The sequence below is a fragment of the Pleurodeles waltl genome, chromosome 12 (assembly GCF_031143425.1).
Source record: "Pleurodeles waltl isolate 20211129_DDA chromosome 12, aPleWal1.hap1.20221129, whole genome shotgun sequence".
Taxonomy (NCBI): Eukaryota; Metazoa; Chordata; class Amphibia; order Caudata; family Salamandridae; genus Pleurodeles; species Pleurodeles waltl.
Genome location: NC_090451.1, coordinates 123,894,900 through 123,917,958, shown reverse-complemented (window position 1 = coordinate 123,917,958; position 23,059 = coordinate 123,894,900). Strand labels below are relative to the sequence as shown.

Below are 23,059 nucleotides of genomic sequence, written 5' to 3'. Positions count from 1 at the left end.
CAATAGCGCTGATGTCATGAATACGTGCAACTCCTCGGTTATTTTTGAATGAACTGCTCATTCATTAGATCCCACCCTAAGAAATGAGCCCACCAGTATGAACACTTGTTTCATTAGAAAATGATGGAGTCACATTGCCTATGTAGAGCAGGTGCTTATACCTTGGTTGGAAGTCATTGCTCGGAGAGTGTTGTCTTTTAAGGTGATTGCACTAGGTCCGAGCAGGTGGGAGAAGACTTGTGCAGTGACTGAGTAAGAGAGATAACCTTCAATTACCACATCACCCTCCCGACATTGTAATCATGTCCTTTAAACGGTTTATCGACTCGACTTTCCACACTGAGTGCCAAGACGCAGGGTTTCGGTGCTCATGAAGTGCACAGACACACAGAAAGCTGAAGGTAGCGTGGCCGAGCGGTCTAAGGCGCTGGATTTAGGCTCCAGTCTCTTTGGAGGCGTGGGTTCGAATCCCACCGCTGCCAGAGATGGATTTTAACAGATCTTAATGACGCATCTCCCTCCTGCCCCTTCAATTTGCATGCACAGTGACTCTACCAATAGGTCCCTAATTTTAAAACTCTTTTACAGTCTCCTTCTAAGTAAACTCCTAAACCGTGGACTCCCAAGAAATCGGCTGATGGGCGCTGCTGTTGTTTTCCTTCATTCTGCTTAGATCACCTTCAAATGGAAGGTTTAACAAATAATTTGTTCTCCCCACGCGGTCACCCCGCTCTTCTGTCTGCAAAATAAAATCGAACCTCTGTTAAATAAAGATTTAAAGCAAATTATCTATCTTCCCAAATAAAGTTGGTAAATGTGTTCTTCACAGTTATTTTAAATATCAGGTTTAAAATAAACAAGTGACGTACTCGGCAGGATTCGAACCTGCGCAAGGAACCCCCAATGAATTTCAAGCTCATCACCTTAGCCACTCGGCCATAACTACGAGCTCTCAATAACCCATACCGAAACTTTATATCACAACAGAATTGTGCACAATGGCCGTGCACACCTATATATAACTCCATGTAGTTGTATCTCTAACTGTGTGCAAAGGGCACATTGCTATGTTTCTGTCTAAGCTTTGCTTTAGGTCTGAGGTCTTAAGAACCAAAGCAGGCTCCACGAATACTTGTCTGCACAAAAAAACAAGCATTTGCAATGCGAAAGGTCTCACATTTGGGAGAGTTAGAGCTATTGGCGTTGCAAATGACAATGTCTTTTACATAGGTTTTGGTTTTCCTTGGGAAAATTGTATGTGTCCACGTTGTGTTTTGGGGCACTTCCTGTCGCAGGCGCTAGGCCTACCCACACAAGTGCGGTACCATTTTTATCGGGAGACTTGAGGAAACATAGAATAGCAAAACAAGTGATGCTGCCCCTTGTCTTTATCTACATTTTTTCCTTCCAAATATAAGACAGTGTGTAAAAAAGACGTCTACATGAGAAATGCCCTTTAATTCGCATGCTAGTGTGGGCACCCCAGAATTCAGAGATGTGCAAATAACCACTGCTCCTCAACACCTTATCTTGTGCCCATTTTGGAAATAGAAAGGTTTTCTTGATACCTATTTTTCACTCTTTATACTTCGGCAAATTAATTGCTGTATACCCGGTATAGAAAGAAAACCCACTGCAAGGTGCAGCTCATTTATTTTCTCTGGATACCTAGGGTTCTTGATGAACCTACAAGCCCAATATATCCCCGCAACCAGAAGAGTCCAGCAGACGTAACAGTATATTGCTTTCAAAATTCTGACATTGCAGAAAAAAGTTACAGAGTAAAACGTAGAGAAAAATGGCTGTTTTTTTCACCTCAATTTCAATATTTTTTTTTAGTTCAGTTGTTATTTTCTGTAGGAAACCCTTGTAAGATCTACACAAGTTACCCATTGCTGAATTCAGAATGTTGTCTTCTTTTCACAAATGTTTAGGTTACTGGGATCCAGCATTGGTTTCACACCCATTTCTGTCACTGACTGGAAGGAGGCTAAAAGCACACAAAATCGTAAAAATGGGGTATGTCCCAGTAAAATGCCAAAATTGAGTTGAAAAATTGGGTTTTCTGATTCAAGTCTGCCTGTCCCTGAAAGCTGGGAAGCTGGTGATTATAGCACTGCAAACCCTTTGTGGATGCCAATTTCAGGGACAAAAACCACAAGCCTTCTTCTCCAGCCCTTTTTTCCATTTATTTTTAAAAAAATAAATTTTTACTGTATTTTGGCTAATTTCTTGGTCTCCTTCAGGGGAACCCACAAAGTCTGGGTACCTCTAGAATCCCTAGGATGTTGCAAAAAAAAGGACACAAATTTGGCGTGGGTAGCTTATGTGGACAAAAATGTATGATGGCCTAAGCGCGTCCTGCCCCAAATAGCCAACAAAAATGCCTGGCACCTGAGGGGGAAAAGGCCTGGCAGCGAAGGGGTTAAAATGCACTATTTTATTCCAATTTCTTCACTTAGCTTCAGATGAACTATTGTTCCCTCCCACCCCCTCCTTTCAAAGTGCACCAGCCACCACTGCCTGGGGTGTGACAGATTGTTTTCGATTGCAGTATGGCAGATTTGTTTACATTGCAGTGTGGTAGTTTGTTTTGGATTGGAGTGCAGAAGATTGCAGTGGGGTAGATTGTTTTGAATTGGAGTAGGGGAGATTGTTTTGAAGTGGAGTCGGGCAGATTGGAGTGGGTCAGATTGTTTTGGATCGGAGTAGGACAGATTGTTTTGGAGTGGGGCAGATTGTTTTTTATTAGAGTGGGGCAAATTGGAGTGAGACAGATTTGATAGGGGTGGCTGGAGAGGGTTGGAGTGGGATGAGTTAGAGTGGATTGGATTCGGGTGAGTGATTTGGACTGGAGTGAGGTGGATTAGTGTGGGTGAAGTGGTCTGGATGGGGGTGGATTGTAGTGGGGCAGATTGGAGTGGGGTGGATTGAAGTGTACCGCAGGATTATGTGTCAAAGCATAATTTCAGAATTTACACATAATAAAGAAACACTGTTGTTTTGCAATATTTTAAACAAGCTAATCGTCATCTTTTGAGAAGAGCGCCCACGAACAAAAACAAAAGAAAACATGCGTGAAACGTGGGAAAAGACGATTTGGCAAAATAAAAGAAAGTTCGATTTAAATTTAAAACTTAACAGTTTTGGTTGACCTGCTGGTCATGTTTTTGCCAGTCACAAGCCTTCTGTTTGCAGGGCACTAGAAGGTAAAAGGAAAAAATAGTACCTTGATCAGGTGGGGAGCAGTGGTCAGGCACTGATTAAGCTGAATCAATCAACGCTTGGTCGCTGCTCTACAGAGAGGAACGGAAATTATGCAAGACATGCCTTGATGAATTAGGAAACTGTAAAGAAGAGTGCCACATAAATAAAAAAATGGTGAGAGACATGCGGGCTCCAAGCCCTTTACTGAATACTACAGAGTCTATCAAGCGAGACCCTAAAAAGGTCAGTTAGTTAAAATAAACAAACATTGTTACTTCTAAATATCAATATTCCAAGGACGCCTACATGCTCGTCAAGCAAAAAGTTCCTAGTGCATGGAGGGCCTTATGGTAGTTCTGAAGAGAGGCAAAGGACTTGGTCAGAGGGTGGCCTTGTTGGTGTGGTAGGGAGGCAATACCTCAAACGTTATTACTGGGGTAGGGGAGCTTCCAATTCGGAGTAATGAAAATTATCACAAAGCAATCAAGTAATTCCACATCAAAATAACAAGCGTGCGGGCTGACAACCATGCTCTCAGCATCAACGAGCGCAGAGTGAAGTGAATTTTACCATCCTCTGTGCATTTTTATTGCGAGGCTCATTTACATTTGACTTGGCGCGCAGAACGAGTGAGAACCCGGTCAATAGAAACAAAAATCATCTATTTAAAAAGTTTAGTTTCACGTGGGCCTATTGTCCTTACTTCTTTCAGAATAGCTTTTGAACCTCTGTCCTGTGTGTGTCTGTGACTGTCACGTGAAAGGCAGTCAGAGCATCCAGGTGGGCCCCATGTCACCTGGGGCACCGCCCACCAGTGCTGGAGTTTTAAACAGCACCCGGTTGCATTTTGGGACTTGTGCCTTTTCAATGTGAGCTCAAAGACCGGGAAGTGTGGAATTCTGTTGGCTAAAAAATATTAACAGCGGAATGTGAATAGGCCACACAAGACATGACGTCACTGGAAAGCTAAACAGTATGTTGGGGAGACTGGGTGCGGCAATAGGGCTGATGTCATGAATACGTGCAACTCCTCGGTTATTTTTGAATGAACTGCTCATTCATTAGATCCCACCCTAAGAAATGAGCCCACCAGTATGAACACTTGTTTCATTAGAAAATGATGGAGTCACATTGCCTATGTAGAGCAGGTGCTTATACCTTGGTTGGAAGTCATTGCTCGGAGAGTGTTGTCTTTTAAGGTGATTGCACTAGGTCCGAGCAGGTGGGAGAAGACTTGTGCAGTGACTGAGTAAGAGAGATAACCTTCAATTACCACATCACCCTCCCGACATTGTAATCATGTCCTTTAAACGGTTTATCGACTCGACTTTCCACACTGAGTGCCAAGACGCAGGGTTTCGGTGCTCATGAAGTGCACAGACACACAGAAAACTGAAGGTAGCGTGGCCGAGCGGTCTAAGGCGCTGGATTTAGGCTCCAGTCTCTTTGGAGGCGTGGGTTCGAATCCCACCGCTGCCAGAGATGGATTTTAACAGATCTTAATGACGCATCTCCCTCCTGCCCCTTCAATTTGCATGCACAGTGACTCTACCAATAGGTCCCTAATTTTAAAACTCTTTTACAGTCTCCTTCTAAGTAAACTCCTAAACCGTGGACTCCCAAGAAATCGGCTGATGGGCGCTGCTGTTGTTTTCCTTCATTCTGCTTAGATCACCTTCAAATGGAAGGTTTAACAAATAATTTGTTCTCCCCACGCGGTCACCCCGCTCTTCTGTCTGCAAAATAAAATCGAACCTCTGTTAAATAAAGATTTAAAGCAAATTATCTATCTTCCCAAATAAAGTTGGTAAATGTGTTCTTCACAGTTATTTTAAATATCAGGTTTAAAATAAACAAGTGACGTACTCGGCAGAATTCGAACCTGCGCAAAGAACCCCCAATGAATTTCAAGCTCATCACCTTAGCCACTCGGCCATAACTACGAGCTCTCAATAACCCATACCGAAACTTTATATCACAACAGAATTGTGCACAATGGCCGTGCACACCTATATATAACTCCATGTAGTTGTATCTCTAACTGTGTGCAAAGGGCACATTGCTATGTTTCTGTCTAAGCTTTGCTTTAGGTCTGAGGTCTTAAGAACCAAAGCAGGCTCCACGAATACTTGTCTGCACAAAAAAACAAGCATTTGCAATGCGAAAGGTCTCACATTTGGGAGAGTTAGAGCTATTGGCGTTGCAAATGACAATGTCTTTTACATAGGTTTTGGTTTTCCTTGGGAAAATTGTATGTGTCCACGTTGTGTTTTGGGGCACTTCCTGTCGCGGGCGCTAGGCCTACCCACACAAGTGCGGTACCATTTTTATCGGGAGACTTGAGGAAACATAGAATAGCAAAACAAGTGTTACTGCCCCTTGTCTTTATCTACATTTTTTCCTTCCAAATATAAGACAGTGTGTAAAAAAGACGTCTACATGAGAAATGCCCTTTAATTCGCATGCTAGTGTGAGCACCCCAGAATTCAGAGATGTGCAAATAACCACTGCTCCTCAACACCTTATCTTGTGCCCATTTTGGAAATAGAAAGGTTTTCTTGATACCTATTTTTCACTCTTTATACTTCGGCAAATTAATTGCTGTATACCCGGTATAGAAAGAAAACCCACTGCAAGGTGCAGCTCATTTATTTTCTCTGGATACCTAGGGTTCTTGATGAACCTACAAGCCCAATATATCCCCGCAACCAGAAGAGTCCAGCAGACGTAACAGTATATTGCTTTCAAAATTCTGACATTGCAGAAAACAGTTACAGAGTAAAACGTAGAGAAAAATGGCTGTTTTTTTCACCTCAATTTCAATATTTTTTTTTTGTTCAGTTGTTATTTTCTGTAGGAAACCCTTGTAAGATCTACACAAGTTACCCATTGCTGAATTCAGAATGTTGTCTTCTTTTCACAAATGTTTAGGTTACTGGGATCCAGCATTGGTTTCACACCCATTTCTGTCACTGACTGGAAGGAGGCTAAAAGAACACAAAATCGTAAAAATGGGGTATGTCCCAGTAAAATGCCAAAATTGAGTTGAAAAATTGGGTTTTCTGATTCAAGTCTGCCTGTCCCTGAAAGCTGGGAAGCTGGTGATTTTAGCACTGCAAACCCTTTGTGGATGCCAATTTCAGGGACAAAAACCACAAGCCTTCTTCTCCAGCCCTTTTTTCCATTTATTTTTAAAAAAATAAATTTTTACTGTATTTTGGCTAATTTCTTGGTCTCCTTCAGGGGAACCCACAAAGTCTGGGTACCTCTAGAATCCCTAGGATGTTGCAAAAAAAAGGACACAAATTTGGCGTGGGTAGCTTATGTGGACAAAAATGTATGATGGCCTAAGCGCGTCCTGCCCCAAATAGCCAACAAAAATGCCTGGCACCTGAGGGGGAAAAGGCCTGGCAGCGAAGGGGTTAAAATGCACTATTTTATTCCAATTTCTTCACTTAGCTTCAGATGAACTATTGTTCCCTCCCACCCCCTCCTTTCAAAGTGCACCAGCCACCACTGCCTGGGGTGTGACAGATTGTTTTCGATTGCAGTATGGCAGATTTTTTTACATTGCAGTGTGGTAGTTTGTTTTGGATTGGAGTGCAGAAGATTGCAGTGGGGTAGATTGTTTTGAATTGGAGTAGGGGAGATTGTTTTGAAGTGGAGTCGGGCAGATTGGAGTGGGTCAGATTGTTTTGGATCGGAGTAGGACAGATTGTTTTGGAGTGGTGCAGATTGTTTTTTATTAGAGTGGGGCAAATTGGAGTGAGACAGATTTGATAGGGGTGGCTGGAGAGGGTTGGAGTGGGATGAGTTAGAGTGGATTGGATTCGGGTGAGTGATTTGGACTGGAGTGAGGTGGATTAGTGTGGGTGAAGTGGTCTGGATGGGGGTGGATTGTAGTGGGGCAGATTGGAGTGGGGTGGATTGAAGTGTACCGCAGGATTATGTGTCAAAGCATAATTTCAGAATTTACACATAATAAAGAAACACTGTTGTTTTGCAATATTTTAAACAAGCTAATCGTCATCTTTTGAGAAGAGCGCCCACGAACAAAAACAAAAGAAAACATGCGTGGAACGTGGGAAAAGACGATTTGGCAAAATAAAAGAAAGTTCGATTTAAATTTAAAACTTAACAGTTTTGGTTGACCTGCTGGTCATGTTTTTGCCAGTCACAAGCCTTCTGTTTGCAGGGCACTAGAAGGTAAAAGGAAAAAATAGTACCTTGATCAGGTGGGGAGCAGCGGTCAGGCACTGATTAAGCTGAATCAATCAACGCTTGGTCGCTGCTCTACAGAGAGGAACGGAAATTATGCAAGACATGCCTTGATGAATTAGGAAACTGTAAAGAAGAGTGCCACATAAATAAAAAAATGGTGAGAGACATGCGGGCTCCAAGCCCTTTACTGAATACTACAGAGTCTATCAAGCGAGACCCTAAAAAGGTCAGTTAGTTAAAATAAACAAACATTGTTACTTCTAAATATCAATATTCCAAGGACGCCTAGATGGTCGTCAAGCAAAAAGTTCCTAGTGCATGGAGGGCCTTATGGTAGTTCTGAAGAGAGGCAAAGGACTTGGTCAGACGGTGGCCTTGTTGGTGTGGTAGGGAGGTAATACCTCAAACGTTATTACTGGGGTAGGGGAGCTTCCAATTCGGAGTAATGAAAATTATCACAAAGCAATCAAGTAATTCCTCATCAAAATAACAAGCGTGCGGGCTGACAACCATGCTCTCAGCATCAACGAGCGCAGAGTGAAGTGAATTTGACCATCCTCTGTGCATTTTTATTGCGAGGCTCATTTACATTTGACTTGGCGCGCAGAACGAGTGAGAACCCGGTCAATAGAAACAAAAATCATCTATTTAAAAAGTTTAGTTTCACGTGGGCCTGTTGTCCTTACTTCTTTCAGAATAGCTTTTGAACCTCTGTCCTGTGTGTGTCTGTGACTGTCACGTGAAAGGCAGTCAGAGCATCCAGGTGGGCCCCATGTCACCTGGGGCACCGCCCACCAGTGCTGGAGTTTTAAACAGCACCCGGTTGCATTTTGGGACTTGTGCCTTTTCAATGTGAGCTCAAAGACCGGGAAGTGTGGAATTCTGTTGGCTAAAAAATATTAACAGCGGAATGTGAATAGGCCACACAAGACATGACGTCACTGGAAAGCTAAATTGTATGTTGGGGAGACTGGGTGCGGCAATAGGGCTGATGTCATGAATACGTGCAACTCCTCGGTTATTTTTGAATGAACTGCTCATTCATTAGATCCCACCCTAAGAAATGAGCCCACCAGTATGAACACTTGTTTCATTAGAAAATGATGGAGTCACATTGCCTATGTAGAGCAGGTGCTTATATCTTGGTTGGAAGTCATTGCTCGGAGAGTGTTGTCTTTTAAGGTGATTGCACTAGGTCCGAGCAGGTGGGAGAAGACTTGTGCAGTGACTGAGTAAGAGAGATAACCTTCAATTACCACATCACCCTCCCGACATTGTAATCATGTCCTTTAAACGGTTTATCGACTCGACTTTCCACACTGAGTGCCAAGACGCAGGGTTTCGGTGCTCATGAAGTGCACAGACACACAGCAAGCTGAAGGTAGCGTGGCCGAGCGGTCTAAGGCGCTGGATTTAGGCTCCAGTCTCTTTGGAGGCGTGGGTTCGAATCCCACCGCTGCCAGAGATGGATTTTAACAGATCTTAATGACGCATCTCCCTCCTGCCCCTTCAATTTGCATGCACAGTGACTCTACCAATAGGTCCCTAATTTTAAAACTCTTTTACAGTCTCCTTCTAAGTAAACTCCTAAACCGTGGACTCCCAAGAAATCGGCTGATGGGCGCTGCTGTTGTTTTCCTTCATTCTGCTTAGATCACCTTCAAATGGAAGGTTTAACAAATAATTTGTTCTCCCCACGCGGTCACCCCGCTCTTCTCTCTGCAAAATAAAATCGAACCTCTGTTAAATAAAGATTTAAAGCAAATTATCTATCTTCCCAAATAAAGTTGGTAAATGTGTTCTTCACAGTTATTTTAAATATCAGGTTTAAAATAAACAAGTGACGTACTCGGCAGGATTCGAACCTGCGCAAGGAACCCCCAATGAATTTCAAGCTCATCTCCTTAGCCACTCGGCCATAACTACGAGCTCTCAATAACCCATACCGAAACTTTGTATCACAACAGAATTGTGCACAATGGCCGTGCACACCTATATATAACTCCATGTAGTTGTATCTCTAACTGTGTGCAAAGGGCACTGTTGGACCTGGCTTTTTGACAGGGACATCCCCAAACTTTTTGCCTCCTTCCTCCTATTTTTTCTGACCTGTTGTTGTTGGCTTTTGACCTCTGAGCACTTTACCACTGCTAACCAGTGCTAAAGTGCATATGCTCTCTGTGTAAATTGTACTATTGATTGGTTTATCCATGATTGACTATTTAATTTACCTGTAAGTCCCTATTAGAGTGCACTACATGTGCCTAGGGCATGTAGATTAAATGCTACTAGTGGGCCTGCAGCACTGGTTGTGCCACCCACCTCAGTAGCCCCTTAACCTTGTCTCAGGCCTGCCATTGCAAGGCCTGTGTGTGCAGTTTCACTGCCACTTCGACTTGGCATTTAAAAGTACTTGCCAAGCCTAGAACTCCCCTTTTTCTACATATAAGTCATCCCTAATGTGTGCCCTAGGTAACCCCTAGAGCAGGGTGCTGTGTAGGTAAAAGGCAGGACATGTACCTGTGTAGTTATATGTCCTGGTAGTGTAAAACTCCTAAATTCGTTTTTACACTACTGTGAGGCCTGCTCCCTTCATAGGCTAACATTGGGGCTGCCCTCATACACTGTTGAAGTGGCAGCTGCTGATCTAAAAGGAGCAGGAAGGTCATATTTAGTATGGCCAGAATGGTAATATAAAATCCTGCTGACTGGTGAAGTCGGATTTAATATTACTATTCTAGAAATGCCACTTTTAGAAAGTGAGCATTTCTTTGCACTAAAAACTTGTTGTGCCCTTCAATCCACGTCTGGCTAGGTTTAGTTGACAGCTCCTTGTGCATTCACTCAGACACACCCCAAACACAGGGTACTCAGCCTCACTTGCATACATCTGCATTTTGAATGGGTCTTCCTGGGCTGGGAGGGTGGAGGGCCTGCCCTCACACAAAGGACTGCCACACCCCCTACTGGGACTCTGGCAGACAGGATTGAGCTGAAAGGGAACTTGGTGCATTTCTTAGAGACTCTTTGAAATCACCCCCACTTCAAAGGCACAACTTAGTATAAAACAGGGCCTCTGCCCTACCTCATCAGACACTTGCTGGAGAAGAAACCTGAACCAGAAACTACATCCTGCCAAGAAGAACTGCCTGGCTGCTCAAAGGACTCACCTGTCTGCTTTCTCCAAAGGACTGCTGTCTTGCTGTTGCCCTGCTGCCTTGCTGAACTCTTGTCTGGCTGTGAAAGTGCTCTCCAAGGGCTTGGATAGAGCTTGCCTCCTGTTCCTTGAAGTCTCAGGACCAAAAAGACTTCTGCCTTTCACGTGGACGCTCCGTGCGCCGAAAATTTCGACGCACAGCTTGTTTCGCGGCGAGAAAAACGCCGCACACCGACGCTGATCAACGCGACGCCCTCGGGACGATCGAGATTTCGACGCACAACCTCGCAAGGACAAAGCCGCCCGACTTCCAAGGAGAAATCGACGCGACGCCTACCGTGAGTGCGAAACTTTGACGCACGGCCTCGCAAGGACAACGCCGCCCGACTTCCAAGGAGAAATCGACGCGACGCCTGCCGTGAGACCAAAATTTCGACGCACGGCCTCGCAAGGAAAACGACGCCCGACTTCCAAGGAGAAATCGACGCGACGCCTACCGTGAGATCGAAACTTCGACGCGCAGCCCCGCAGAACGACGCGCAGCCGGAAAATAAGCAGGAGAACCCACGCACAGACCCGGGACATCTGGTAATCCCCGCGATCCACAAAAAGAGACTGTCTGCGCGCCGGAAAACGACGCCCGACTTCCCCGCGTGGAAAAGAACGACGCAAGTCTGTGTGTGCTGAGCGGAAAACGACGCACACACCCCTTTTTCCACGCATCTCTTCTCCTGTGGCCCTCTGAGGAGATTTCCCACCAGAAACCAGGTACTCTGTGCTTGAAAGACACTTTATTGCTTTCTAAAGACTTAAAGACTCTTAATATCACTTTTCAGTGATATCTTTACAAATTCGTATTGCAACTTTGATCGTTTTGACCTACAATTATCCAGATAAATATTCTATATTTTTCTAAACACTGTGTGGTGTATTTTTGTGGTGTTATACTATGGTGTTGTATGATTTATTGCACAAATGCTTTACACATTGCCTTCTAAGTTAAGCCTGACTGCTCGTGCCAAGCTACCGGAGGGTGAGCACAGGCTGATTTTGGATTGTGTGTGACTTACCCTGACTAGAGTGAGGGTTCTTGCTTGGACAGAGGGCAACCTATCTGCCAACCAAAAACCCCATTTCTAACATTGGTGATCAGCGGTGAGGATAGGACTTGTATTTGTGCAGTGACATACAGTATCTAAGTATTTCACTACCTACCCACAGTTGAAGGTCAACTTGATTTTTTTATCTTTTTTTGACTTTTGGTCTCTGATGTCCTCCTGGATATACTATTGATATTTTGGACTTTGGATTTTGGTTTTTGCTGGTAAGATCCTATCAGAATGGGATCGCTTACCTACTTCTTTTTGCCTACTGACCACCTCACTAAGGCTGACCTAAGGAAGCTTTGCAGAGAATGTGGCCTTCCTGTAGCAAAGAGATCTACTAAAGCAGAGATGCTACATGCCTACATAGTCTGGGAGGAAGACAGATGGGCAGAGAGAGAGGCAACAAGAAACCAAATGACTAAGTACCCCTCAGAGGAGGAGGAGGACGACTCAGATGAGGAAAGAGACCCAGTGAAAAAAGAATGGCTCATGGCTCTAGAGCGGTGTTTTGAAGAGCTAGATGAGCAGCTTGAAAGGGCTGAGGCAGCAAGTCTCTTAGCCCTGGAAGAAGAAAAGATTGCAGCTCAAGAGCTGAGCTGTAAAGAGCTGAAACTGGAGGCCGGAAGGGCTGAGTCCAGTTCAGATGGTGGCAGCAAAAATCTTGCATCTAGTACTGCTGAAGAAGGGCACAAGCCCAGAGATGTGGTACCCAACTTGAAGAAGAGAGTTGACACACCCCAGGCGGTTCAAGGGTATGAGGTAGTTCCCGTTATGCACAGGGTCCCTGAGAAGGATTGGGGAACTGGCACAGGGAGTCATATTCCTACTGGGGGGAGGGACACTTTACTGACTCTAGCAGAGAGTGACAGAGAAAAGGGTTCCCCCCTGGTGGACGTCCTGGATATAGAGTGTAGAGACATCCCAGAAGAGTTTGGGTTGAGTGTCAGGGACAGACAGAAACTGTCTCACCAGTCTCAAGAGGGTGATGTAGAGTGCTTTTCCAAGGCTGAGTTACTAGGTGGTTGGGTGAAGGGTACTGTGGTTAATACATGTGAAGGGCAGAGTGATGTAATTGCTGGAGAGCATATGTCTGGTCCTTATTTTCCAGAGCTACGCCAACACCAGGTGGAGTGTGAGTTCTCTGACCCCAGGGAACTTACAGTGGAGGCAGACTTTTGGGTGAGTACCAGAGAGTCTGAAGAGGCATTTGGGGGTGCTCCTGAAGGGAGTGGTCTAGGTGATTCCCGACCAAGTGAGGTGGGAGAGGATTGTAGTGTCCCAGGTAGGTCTCAGAGCCTAACCTGTACCGTAGGGCCACCTTTTGAGGGAAGCCCCGCAGTGTCAGAAGAACTTGGGGGGATGACTGTAGACAGCATCCCAACAGTTCTGGTGTCTGGCAGTACCACTCCTAGTGGGGGGGTGCAGAAGTCCAGACATAGGGTTGAGAGGGGGTGGCAGACCCCAGTGGAGGATCTTGAAAGTCAGGGGTCAGCTCTGAGAGCAGAGCCCCCCAGGAATGACCCAGGTGAGACCGTTTCTGGTTTGGGGGAAACCCAGACTCTGCCGGATGGGCAGAGGTCGGGAGACCTGCGCCAACCAGACTCTTGTGTGGCCCTTGGGGACGGCGTGTCCCTTGTGGGGGGTGAGAGTGCCCCCCCGGAAGTCCTGGCATGCCAGGCAAAGATTCAACCTCAGGGTGGTGACTCTGGGTTGGATAACCGGGTTCAGAGGTTAAACCTTGACCTGGTGGGGGGTAGATGTGCCCCCCAGAAAGTCCTGGAATGCCAGGCAATTGCCCAAACTCAGGGTGGTGACTCTGGGTTGGCTAACCCGGTTCAGGGGTCAAACTCTGACCGGGTGGGGGGTAGGTGTGCCCCCCAGAAAGTCCTGGTATACCAGGCAATGGTTCAACCTCAGGGTGGTGACCCTGGGTTGGAGAACCAGGCTCAGAGGTTAAACTCTGACCTGGTGGGAGGTAGGTGTGCCTCCCTGAAAGTCCTGGCCTGCCAGGCAATGGTTCAACCTCAGGGTGGTGACTCTGGGTTGGATATCCAGGTTCAGAGGTTAACCTCTGACCTGGTGGGGGGTAGGTGTGCCCCCCAGAAAGCCCTGGTGTACCAGGCAGTTGTCCAACCTCAGGATGGTGACCCTAGGTTGGAGAACCAGGTTCAGAGGTTAAACTCTGACCTGGTGGAGGGTCAGTGTGCCCTCCAGGAAGTCCTGGCGTGCCAGGCGATTGTTCTACTTCAGGGTGGTAACTCTGAGTTGAATGGCCCAGTTCAGAGGTTAAACTCTGACCTGGTGGAGGGTCAGTGTGCCCTCCAGAAAGTCCTGGCGTGCCAGGCAATTGTTCAACCTCAGAGTGCTGACTCTGAGTTGGATACCCAGGTTCAGAGGTTAAACTCTGACCTGGTGGGAGGTAGGTGGGCCTCCCCAGAAGCCCTGCTGTGCCAGGCAATTGTCCAACCTCAGGGTGTTGACCCTGGGTTGGATGACCAGGTTCAGAGGTTAAACTCTGACCTGGTGAGGGGTAGGTGTGCCCCCCAGAAAGTCCTGGCGTGCCAGGCAATTGCCCAACCTCAGGGTGGTGACCCTGGGTTGGGGAACCAGGCGCAGAGGTTAAACTCTGACCTGGTGGGAGGTAGGTGTGCCTCCCAGAAAGTCCTGGTGCGCCAGGCAATTGTTCAACTTCAGGGTGGTGACTCTGAGTTGAATGGTCAGGTGCAGAGGTTAAGCTCTGACCTGGTGGAGGGTCAGTGTGCCCTCCAGGAAGTCCTGGCGTGCCAGGCAATTGTTCAACTTCAGGGTGGTGACTCTGAGTTGAATGGGCAGGTGCAGAGGTTAAACTCTGACCTGGTGGGGGGTAGGTGTGCCTCCCAGGAAGTCCTGGTTTGCCAGGCGGTGATCCAGTCTGAGGGTACAGACCCTGGGCTGGAAGACCAGGTTCAGGGTGTCCCCCCGGACCTGGAGGGAGGGGCTACTGATAACAGTGCCCCTACCATGTTGTCTTCTGAGGAGGCCACTCCTAGTTGGAGGGTGCTGGACCCCAGAAGGGAGGGCAGGGGGAGGGAAGCCTCACCCCGGGCCCTAGTCCAACCTGAAGGTACAGACCCCAGGTTGGAGGGCCAGTGGCAGGTTAACAGCCCTGCACTGGTGGAGGAATGGTACAGGGCGACTTCTGTAAGCCCCCTGGCCATGTTGGACTCTGGGGGTACCGCTCCAGGAGGGAGGGTACAAAGCCCCAGAGGGGAGGACCAGGTTCAGGCTGTCATCCCTGACCTGGTGGAAGGGAGAGTGGTTAAAGGGTGCCCAGCACCTGGGGCTACCGCCCCCCACTCTCCACAGCCACAGTGGTTGGAGAGCTTTGAGAGGCCTGGGGCCTGGCTCTCATCCCTGGCAGCTGTCAGTAATCACTGTGGCTTGCTGTCCGGGTGGACAGAGTTATCCCTGGGGAGGGGACAAGTGTCCCACCCCGGGGATAGAATGGGCAACACCACTGTGTTGGTCCTGGTGGTACTATCCTGCTCCTGGGATACATCTGTGAGCAATGTAAGGTTAGGTGCTGCACAGATGGGATCCGCAGGAAAGGAGAAAGGTTCCCCATGGATGGGCTTAGTGGGCCCGGAGAGTATGGACAGAGGGATCCAATTGGAGTCAGGAAGGCGAAGAACTGGAGCATGCCCCTGCTGTTGTGGGCCTGGGTCCTTGTTCTGTCGCCTCAAACAGGGAAGTACATCAGGATAGTGATTGTTCTCCCCTGGCTTTAGGCTGGTGGGGGGTCATGTTGGACCTGGCTTTTTGACAGGGACATCCCCAAACTTTTTGCCTCCTTCCTCCTATTTTTTCTGACCTGTTGTTGTTGGCTTTTGACCTCTGAGCACTTTACCACTGCTAACCAGTGCTAAAGTGCATATGCTCTCTGTGTAAATTGTACTATTGATTGGTTTATCCATGATTGACTATTTAATTTACCTGTAAGTCCCTATTAGAGTGCACTACATGTGCCTAGGGCATGTAGATTAAATGCTACTAGTGGGCCTGCAGCACTGGTTGTGCCACCCACCTCAGTAGCCCCTTAACCTTGTCTCAGGCCTGCCATTGCAAGGCCTGTGTGTGCAGTTTCACTGCCACTTCGACTTGGCATTTAAAAGTACTTGCCAAGCCTAGAACTCCCCTTTTTCTACATATAAGTCATCCCTAATGTGTGCCCTAGGTAACCCCTAGAGCAGGGTGCTGTGTAGGTAAAAGGCAGGACATGTACCTGTGTAGTTATATGTCCTGGTAGTGTAAAACTCCTAAATTCGTTTTTACACTACTGTGAGGCCTGCTCCCTTCATAGGCTAACATTGGGGCTGCCCTCATACACTGTTGAAGTGGCAGCTGCTGATCTAAAAGGAGCAGGAAGGTCATATTTAGTATGGCCAGAATGGTAATATAAAATCCTGCTGACTGGTGAAGTCGGATTTAATATTACTATTCTAGAAATGCCACTTTTAGAAAGTGAGCATTTCTTTGCACTAAAAACTTGTTGTGCCCTTCAATCCACGTCTGGCTAGGTTTAGTTGACAGCTCCTTGTGCATTCACTCAGACACACCCCAAACACAGGGTACTCAGCCTCACTTGCATACATCTGCATTTTGAATGGGTCTTCCTGGGCTGGGAGGGTGGAGGGCCTGCCCTCACACAAAGGACTGCCACACCCCCTACTGGGACTCTGGCAGACAGGATTGAGCTGAAAGGGAACTTGGTGCATTTCTTAGAGACTCTTTGAAATCACCCCCACTTCAAAGGCACAACTTAGTATAAAACAGGGCTCTGCCCTACCTCATCAGACACTTGCTGGAGAAGAAACCTGAACCAGAAACTACATCCTGCCAAGAAGAACTGCCTGGCTGCTCAAAGGACTCACCTGTCTCCTTTCTCCAAAGGACTGCTGTCTTGCTGTTGCCCTGCTGCCTTGCTGAACTCTTGTCTGGCTGTGAAAGTGCTCTCCAAGGGCTTGGATAGAGCTTGCCTCCTGTTCCTTGAAGTCTCAGGACCAAAAAGACTTCTGCCTTTCACGTGGACGCTCCGTGCGCCGAAAATTTCGACGCACAGCTTGTTTCGCGGCGAGAAAAACGCCGCACACCAACGCTGATCAACGCGACGCCCTCGGGACGATCGAGACTTCGACGCACAACCTCGCAAGGACAAAGCCGCCCGACTTCCAAGGAGAAATCGACGCGACGCCTACCGTGAGTGCGAAACTTTGACGCACGGCCTCGCAAGGACAACGCCGCCCGACTTCCAAGGAGAAATCGACGCGACGCCTGCCGTGAGACCAAAATTTCGACGCACGGCCTCGCAAGGAAAACGACGCCCGACTTCCAAGGAGAAATCGACGCGACGCCTACCGTGAGATCGAAACTTCGACGCGCAGCCCCGCAGAACGACGCGCAGCCGGAAAATAAGCAGGAGAACCCACGCATAGACCCGGGACATCTGGTAATCCCCGCGATCCACAAAAAGAGACTGTCTGCACGCCGGAAAACGACGCCCGACTTCCCCGCGTGGAAAAGAACGACGCAAGTCTGTGTGTGCTGAGCGGAAAACGACGCACACACCCCTTTTTCCACGCATCTCTTCTCCTGTGGCCCTCTGAGGAGATTTCCCACCAGAAACCAGGTACTCTGTGCTTGAAAGACACTTTATTGCTTTCTAAAGACTTAAAGACTCTTAATATCACTTTTCAGTGATATCTTTACAAATTCGTATTGCAACTTTGATCGTTTTGACCTACAATTATCCAGATAAATATTCTATATTTTTCTAAACACTGTGTGGTGTATTTTTGTGGTGTTATACTATGGTGTTGTATGATTTATTGCACAAATGCTTTACACATTGCCTTCTAAGTTAAGCCTGACTGCTCGTGCCAAGCTACCGGAGGGTGAGCACAGGCTGATTTTGGATTGTGTGACTTACCCTGACTAGAGTGAGGGTTCTTGCTTGGACAGAGGGCAACCTATCTGCCAACCAAAAACCCCATTTCTAACAGGCACATTGCTATGTTTCTGTCTAAGCTTTGCTTTAGGTCTGAGGTCTTAAGAACCAAAGCAGGCTCCACGAATACTTGTCTGCACAAAAAAACAAGCATTTGCAATGCGAAAGGTCTCACATTTGGGAGAGTTAGAGCTATTGGCGTTGCAAATGACAATGTCTTTTACCTAGGTTTTGGTTTTCCTTGGGAAAATTGTATGTGTCCACGTTGTGTTTTGGGGCACTTCCTGTCGCGGGCGCTAGGCCTACCCACACAAGTGCGGTACCATTTTTATCGGGAGACTTGAGGAAACATAGAATAGCAAAACAAGTGTTACTGCCCCTTGTCTTTATCTACATTTTTTCCTTCCAAATATAAGACAGTGTGTAAAAAAGACGTCTACATGAGAAATGCCCTTTAATTCGCATGCTAGTGTGGGCACCCCAGAATTCAGAGATGTGCAAATAACCACTGCTCCTCAACACCTTATCTTGTGCCCATTTTGGAAATAGAAAGGTTTTCTTGATACCTATTTTTCACTCTTTATACTTCGGCAAATTAATTGCTGTATACCCGGTATAGAAAGAAAACCCACTGCAAGGTGCAGCTCATTTATTTTCTCTGGATACCTAGGGTTCTTGATGAACCTACAAGCCCAATATATCCCCGCAACCAGAAGAGTCCAGCAGACGTAACGGTATATTGCTTTCAAAATTCTGACATTGCAGAAAAAAGTTACAGAGTAAAACGTAGAGAAAAATGGCTGTTTTTTTCACCTCAATTTCAATATTTTTTTTTAGTTCAGTTGTTATTTTCTGTAGGAAACCCTTGTAAGATCTACACAAGTTACCCATTGCTGAATTCAGAATGTTGTCTTCTTTTCACAAATGTTTAGGTTACTGGGATCCAGCATTGGTTTCACACCCATTTCTGTCACTGACTGGAAGGAGGCTAAAAGCACACAAAATCGTAAAAATGGGGTATGTCCCAGTAAAATGCCAAAATTGAGTTGAAAAATTGGGTTTTCTGATTCAAGTCTGCCTGTCCCTGAAAGCTGGGAAGCTGGTGATTTTAGCACTGCAAACCCTTTGTGGATGCCAATTTCAGGGACAAAAACCACAAGCCTTCTTCTCCAGCCCTTTTTTCTATTTATTTTTAAAAAAATAAATTTTTACTGTATTTTGGCTAATTTCTTGGTCTCCTTCAGGGGAACCCACAAAGTCTGGGTACCTCTAGAATCCCTAGGATGTTGCAAAAAAAAGGACACAAATTTGGCGTGGGTAGCTTATGTGGACAAAAATGTATGATGGCCTAAGCGCGTCCTGCCCCAAATAGCCAACAAAAATGCCTGGCACCTGAGGGGGAAAAGGCCTGGCAGCGAAGGGGTTAAAATGCACTATTTTATTCCAATTTCTTCACTTAGCTTCAGATGAACTATTGTTCCCTCCCACCCCCTCCTTTCAAAGTGCACCAGCCACCACTGCCTGGGGTGTGACAGATTGTTTTCGATTGCAGTATGGCAGATTTTTTTACATTGCAGTGTGGTAGTTTGTTTTGGATTGGAGTGCAGAAGATTGCAGTGGGGTAGATTGTTTTGAATTGGAGTAGGGGAGATTGTTTTGAAGTGGAGTCGGGCAGATTGGAGTGGGTCAGATTGTTTTGGATCGGAGTAGGACAGATTGTTTTGGAGTGGTGCAGATTGTTTTTTATTAGAGTGGGGCAAATTGGAGTGAGACAGATTTGATAGGGGTGGCTGGAGAGGGTTGGAGTGGGATGAGTTAGAGTGGATTGGATTCGGGTGAGTGATTTGGACTGGAGTGAGGTGGATTAGTGTGGGTGAAGTGGTCTGGATGGGGGTGGATTGTAGTGGGGCAGATTGGAGTGGGGTGGATTGAAGTGTACCGCAGGATTATGTGTCAAAGCATAATTTCAGAATTTACACATAATAAAGAAACACTGTTTGTTAGACTTTTCATCCTTGGCGTGGTCTCCCTTAACTTTTTGCCTCTGTTCCCCAGGTTGTTGATGTGTGCTGGACTCTGATTTTGCTGTTTTTGTTACTCTGGGCACTTTACCACTGCTAACCAGTGCTAAAGTGCAAGTGCTCCTGTTTAAATTGTATGTAAGTGGTTCATCCATGATTGGCATATTTGAATTACTAGTAAGTCCCTAGTAATGTGCACTAGAGGTGCCAGGGCCTGTAAATCAAATGCTACTAGTGGGCCTGCAGCACTGGTTGTGCCACCCACATAAGTAGCTCTGTAATCATGTCTCAGACCTGCCCCTGCAGTGTCTGTATGTGTATTTTTACACTGTAAATTCGACTTGGCAAGTGTACCCACTTGCCAGGCCTAAACCTTCCCTTTCCTTACATGTAAGGCACCCCTAAGGTAGGCCCTAGGCCCCAAGGGCAGGGTGCAGTGTATGGATAAGGTAGGACATATAGTAATGTGGTTTATATGTCCTGACAGTGAAATACTGCCAATTTAGTTTTCACTGTTGCAAGGTCTGTCTCTCTCTCATAGGACAATATGGGGGCTACCTTTAAATATGATTAAAGTGTAGATTCCCCTAGAGAATAGATGGACAGGTGGAGTTTGGGATCCCTGAACTCACAATTTAAAAATGCATCTTTTAGTAAAGTTGATTTTGAGATTGTGCGTTTGAAAATGCCACTTTTAGAAAGTGAGCATTTTCTTGCTTAAACCATTCTGTGACTCTGCCCTGTTTGTGGATTCCCTGTCTGGGTCAGTTTGACAGTTGGGTTGTTTTTCACCTCACACCAGACAGTGACACAAAGGGAGCTGGGGTGTGATCTGCATTTCCTGATTAGCCATCTCTGCTAGGAGGGAGGGGTGGAGTGGTCACTCTCATCTGAAAGGACTGTGCCTGCCTCTGACAATGCTGTCTCCAGCCCCCTGGTGTGTGTCTGAGGCCTTGCCTGGGCAAGGCAGGATTTCACAAGAAGGTGTGAGTCCCCTTTGAAGAAAGGTGACTTCAAAGACTAAAATGGGTATAAGAAGGGCACCCAAACTTACAAACTTTAAAAACACTTCTGGAATCAAGGGGAACCTCTGCCTGGAGAAGAGCTGATCGCTGAGGAACAAGTGCTGCCCTGCCTGTGACTGTGCTTTGTGGAGCTTTCCTGCAGTGCTGCTTCTGCCAGAGTAAGAGGGCAAAGACTGGACTTTGTGTGCCTTCCATCTTGAAGAAGAAATCTCCAAGGGCTTGATGTAGAGCTTGCCTCCTGTTGTTGAAGTCTCAGGGATAGCAAAGACTTCTTCCTGCCAGCACCTGGAGTCTCTGGAGAGACCCCTACTCTGCTCTGTGGTGCCCTTCCAGTTCCTGGGACCCTGAAAGGAGAGGCTGGCAGCCTAAGGACAAAAATACACGCACCGAGCACCGTGCGGAGAAAAGATCGACGCGAATCCGATCGCGGCTGAGAAAACGACGCGACGCCGGTTCCGCAGCTGAGAAACGACGCCGCAGGAAACGCGACCGAAAAACCGACGCCCGGAGCAGGAGAAACGACGCGCAGCATCGCTGACGGAGGCTGAGAGATCGCACCCTGCGCCGCGGGACTTTCGGATCGTCGTGTGGCTGGCTTTTTCAACGCGCACCGCCGTGCCGAGTTGTTTTCGACGCACACAGCCGTGCAGGGTTACTTTCGACGCACACCGCCCGTGCGGGGTTATTTTTGACGCAAACCAGGTACATTTACACGCTAGCAGCGCTAGTGTGTTGTTACAACTACCTAAAGACTCTTTTTATTTTAAACCTTTAAAAAATCATAACTTGACTTGTGTATGTTGGATTTTTTGTCGTTTTGGTCTTGTTTTGTCTAGATAAATATTTCCTATTTTTCTAAACTGGTGTTGTGTCATTTTGTAGTGTTTTCATTAAGTTACTGTGTGTGTTGGTACAAATACTTTACGCCCAGCACTCTGAGGTTAAGCCTACTGCTCTGCCAAGCTACCAAGGGGGTAAGCAGGGGTTAGCTGAGGGTGATTCTCTTTTATCCTAACTAGAGTGAGGGTCCTTGCTTGAACAGGGGGTAACCTGACTGTCAACCAAAGACCCCATTTCTAACATTGGTGACCAGCGGTCGGGATTTGGACTTGTATTTGTACTTGACATACAGTAATTAAGTGTACACTACTGTTTTGATCTCAGACCACTACGTGACCACATACTACTAGTCTTGTGATTTTTGTTTTTTACTTGGACTGTTTTTCTCTGCATTCAGTTTCTTTTTTTTTCGCTGATCCCGTGATTGACTTTGCTGAAACTTCATTTGAGAACTTGCTTTTCTGTTTTTGGAACTGTGCATATTTTTTTTTTAACCTCTCATCATGTCTCAGTCTGGAGATGCCCTAGCTGAAGCTGCTTTTGACTTGGAGAAATTGGAGAGCTACAAAGTGGCTCAGTTGAAGCAGTTTTGTAGTAATGTTGGCTGTCCCATTAAGAGCTCATCCAAGAAGGATGAGCTGCAAAAGGCGCTGAGGGCCTGGGTGACAGCCAAAGCAGCTGAGGGGCACACAGATGAGGAGCCAGAGGGGGAAGAGGAGTTGCAAGTCACTCACACTGATGTAGTGGGTGGGCCTGCTATGTCTCAGGGGAGAATCTCCAGGGCAGGTAGCAGTGTGTCCTCCAAGAGTCTGACACCTGGAGAGTTACAGGACAGACAGGCAGAGAGGGAGTACCAGTTGGAGCTGAAAAAGCTCAGTCTAGAGGGGGAACAGAGAAAGCTGGCCCGTGAGGTGGAACAGAGAAAGCTGGACCTTGAGGAAAGGAAGATAAACATGGCTCATGAGCTCAGTTTAAAAGAGATAGATCAGAGGAGTCAGTCCAGTAGGGATGGTGGCAGCAATTCTACAGTGCAGCCTGAGAGAAGGGTACACATCCCAAAAGACCTTGTGAGGGATTATAAGAGGGAGGATGATATCTACTTGTGGTTCAAGGGTTATGAGTCAGCTCTCCACATGAACCTGGTCCCTGAAGCTCATTGGGGGGCAGCCCTGTGGAAGCATTTTGAGGCAGAGGGGAGGGACACACTGACGGCCTTAGGGGATGCTCAGAGTCTCACCTACCCTGCCATGAAGGAGGCCTTACTTACCAGGTATGGTCTCACCCCTGAGCAGTACAAGGAGAAGTTTAGATCCTACAAGAGAAAGGAATCCCAAACATGGTTGGAATGTGTTGATTCTTGTTGCAGGTCACTGGATGGTTGGGTGAAGGGCAGTAAGGTAAACACGTATGAGGGGCTTTACAATTTAATTGCTTGGGAGCACTTGTACAGTTTATGTTTTCCAGAGCTGCGCCAGCACCTCATTGACAGCAAGCTGACT

The 23,059-nt window shown here is 46.7% G+C and overlaps 3 non-coding genes across 3 annotated transcripts; all 3 read left to right on the top strand.

Moving 5' to 3' along the window:
• The first annotated feature begins 400 nt into the window (after positions 1-400).
• TRNAL-UAG (transfer RNA leucine (anticodon UAG)) lies at positions 401-482 on the top strand. The gene has a single exon. It is a non-coding gene; the product is annotated as a tRNA-Leu (tRNA).
• Positions 483-4,604: 4,122 nt separating this feature from the next.
• TRNAL-UAG (transfer RNA leucine (anticodon UAG)) lies at positions 4,605-4,686 on the top strand. The gene has a single exon. It is a non-coding gene; the product is annotated as a tRNA-Leu (tRNA).
• A 4,122-nt stretch (positions 4,687-8,808) lies between these two features.
• On the top strand, positions 8,809-8,890 carry TRNAL-UAG (transfer RNA leucine (anticodon UAG)). Its single transcript has one exon. It is a non-coding gene; the product is annotated as a tRNA-Leu (tRNA).
• The last annotated feature ends 14,169 nt before the right edge of the window (positions 8,891-23,059 follow it).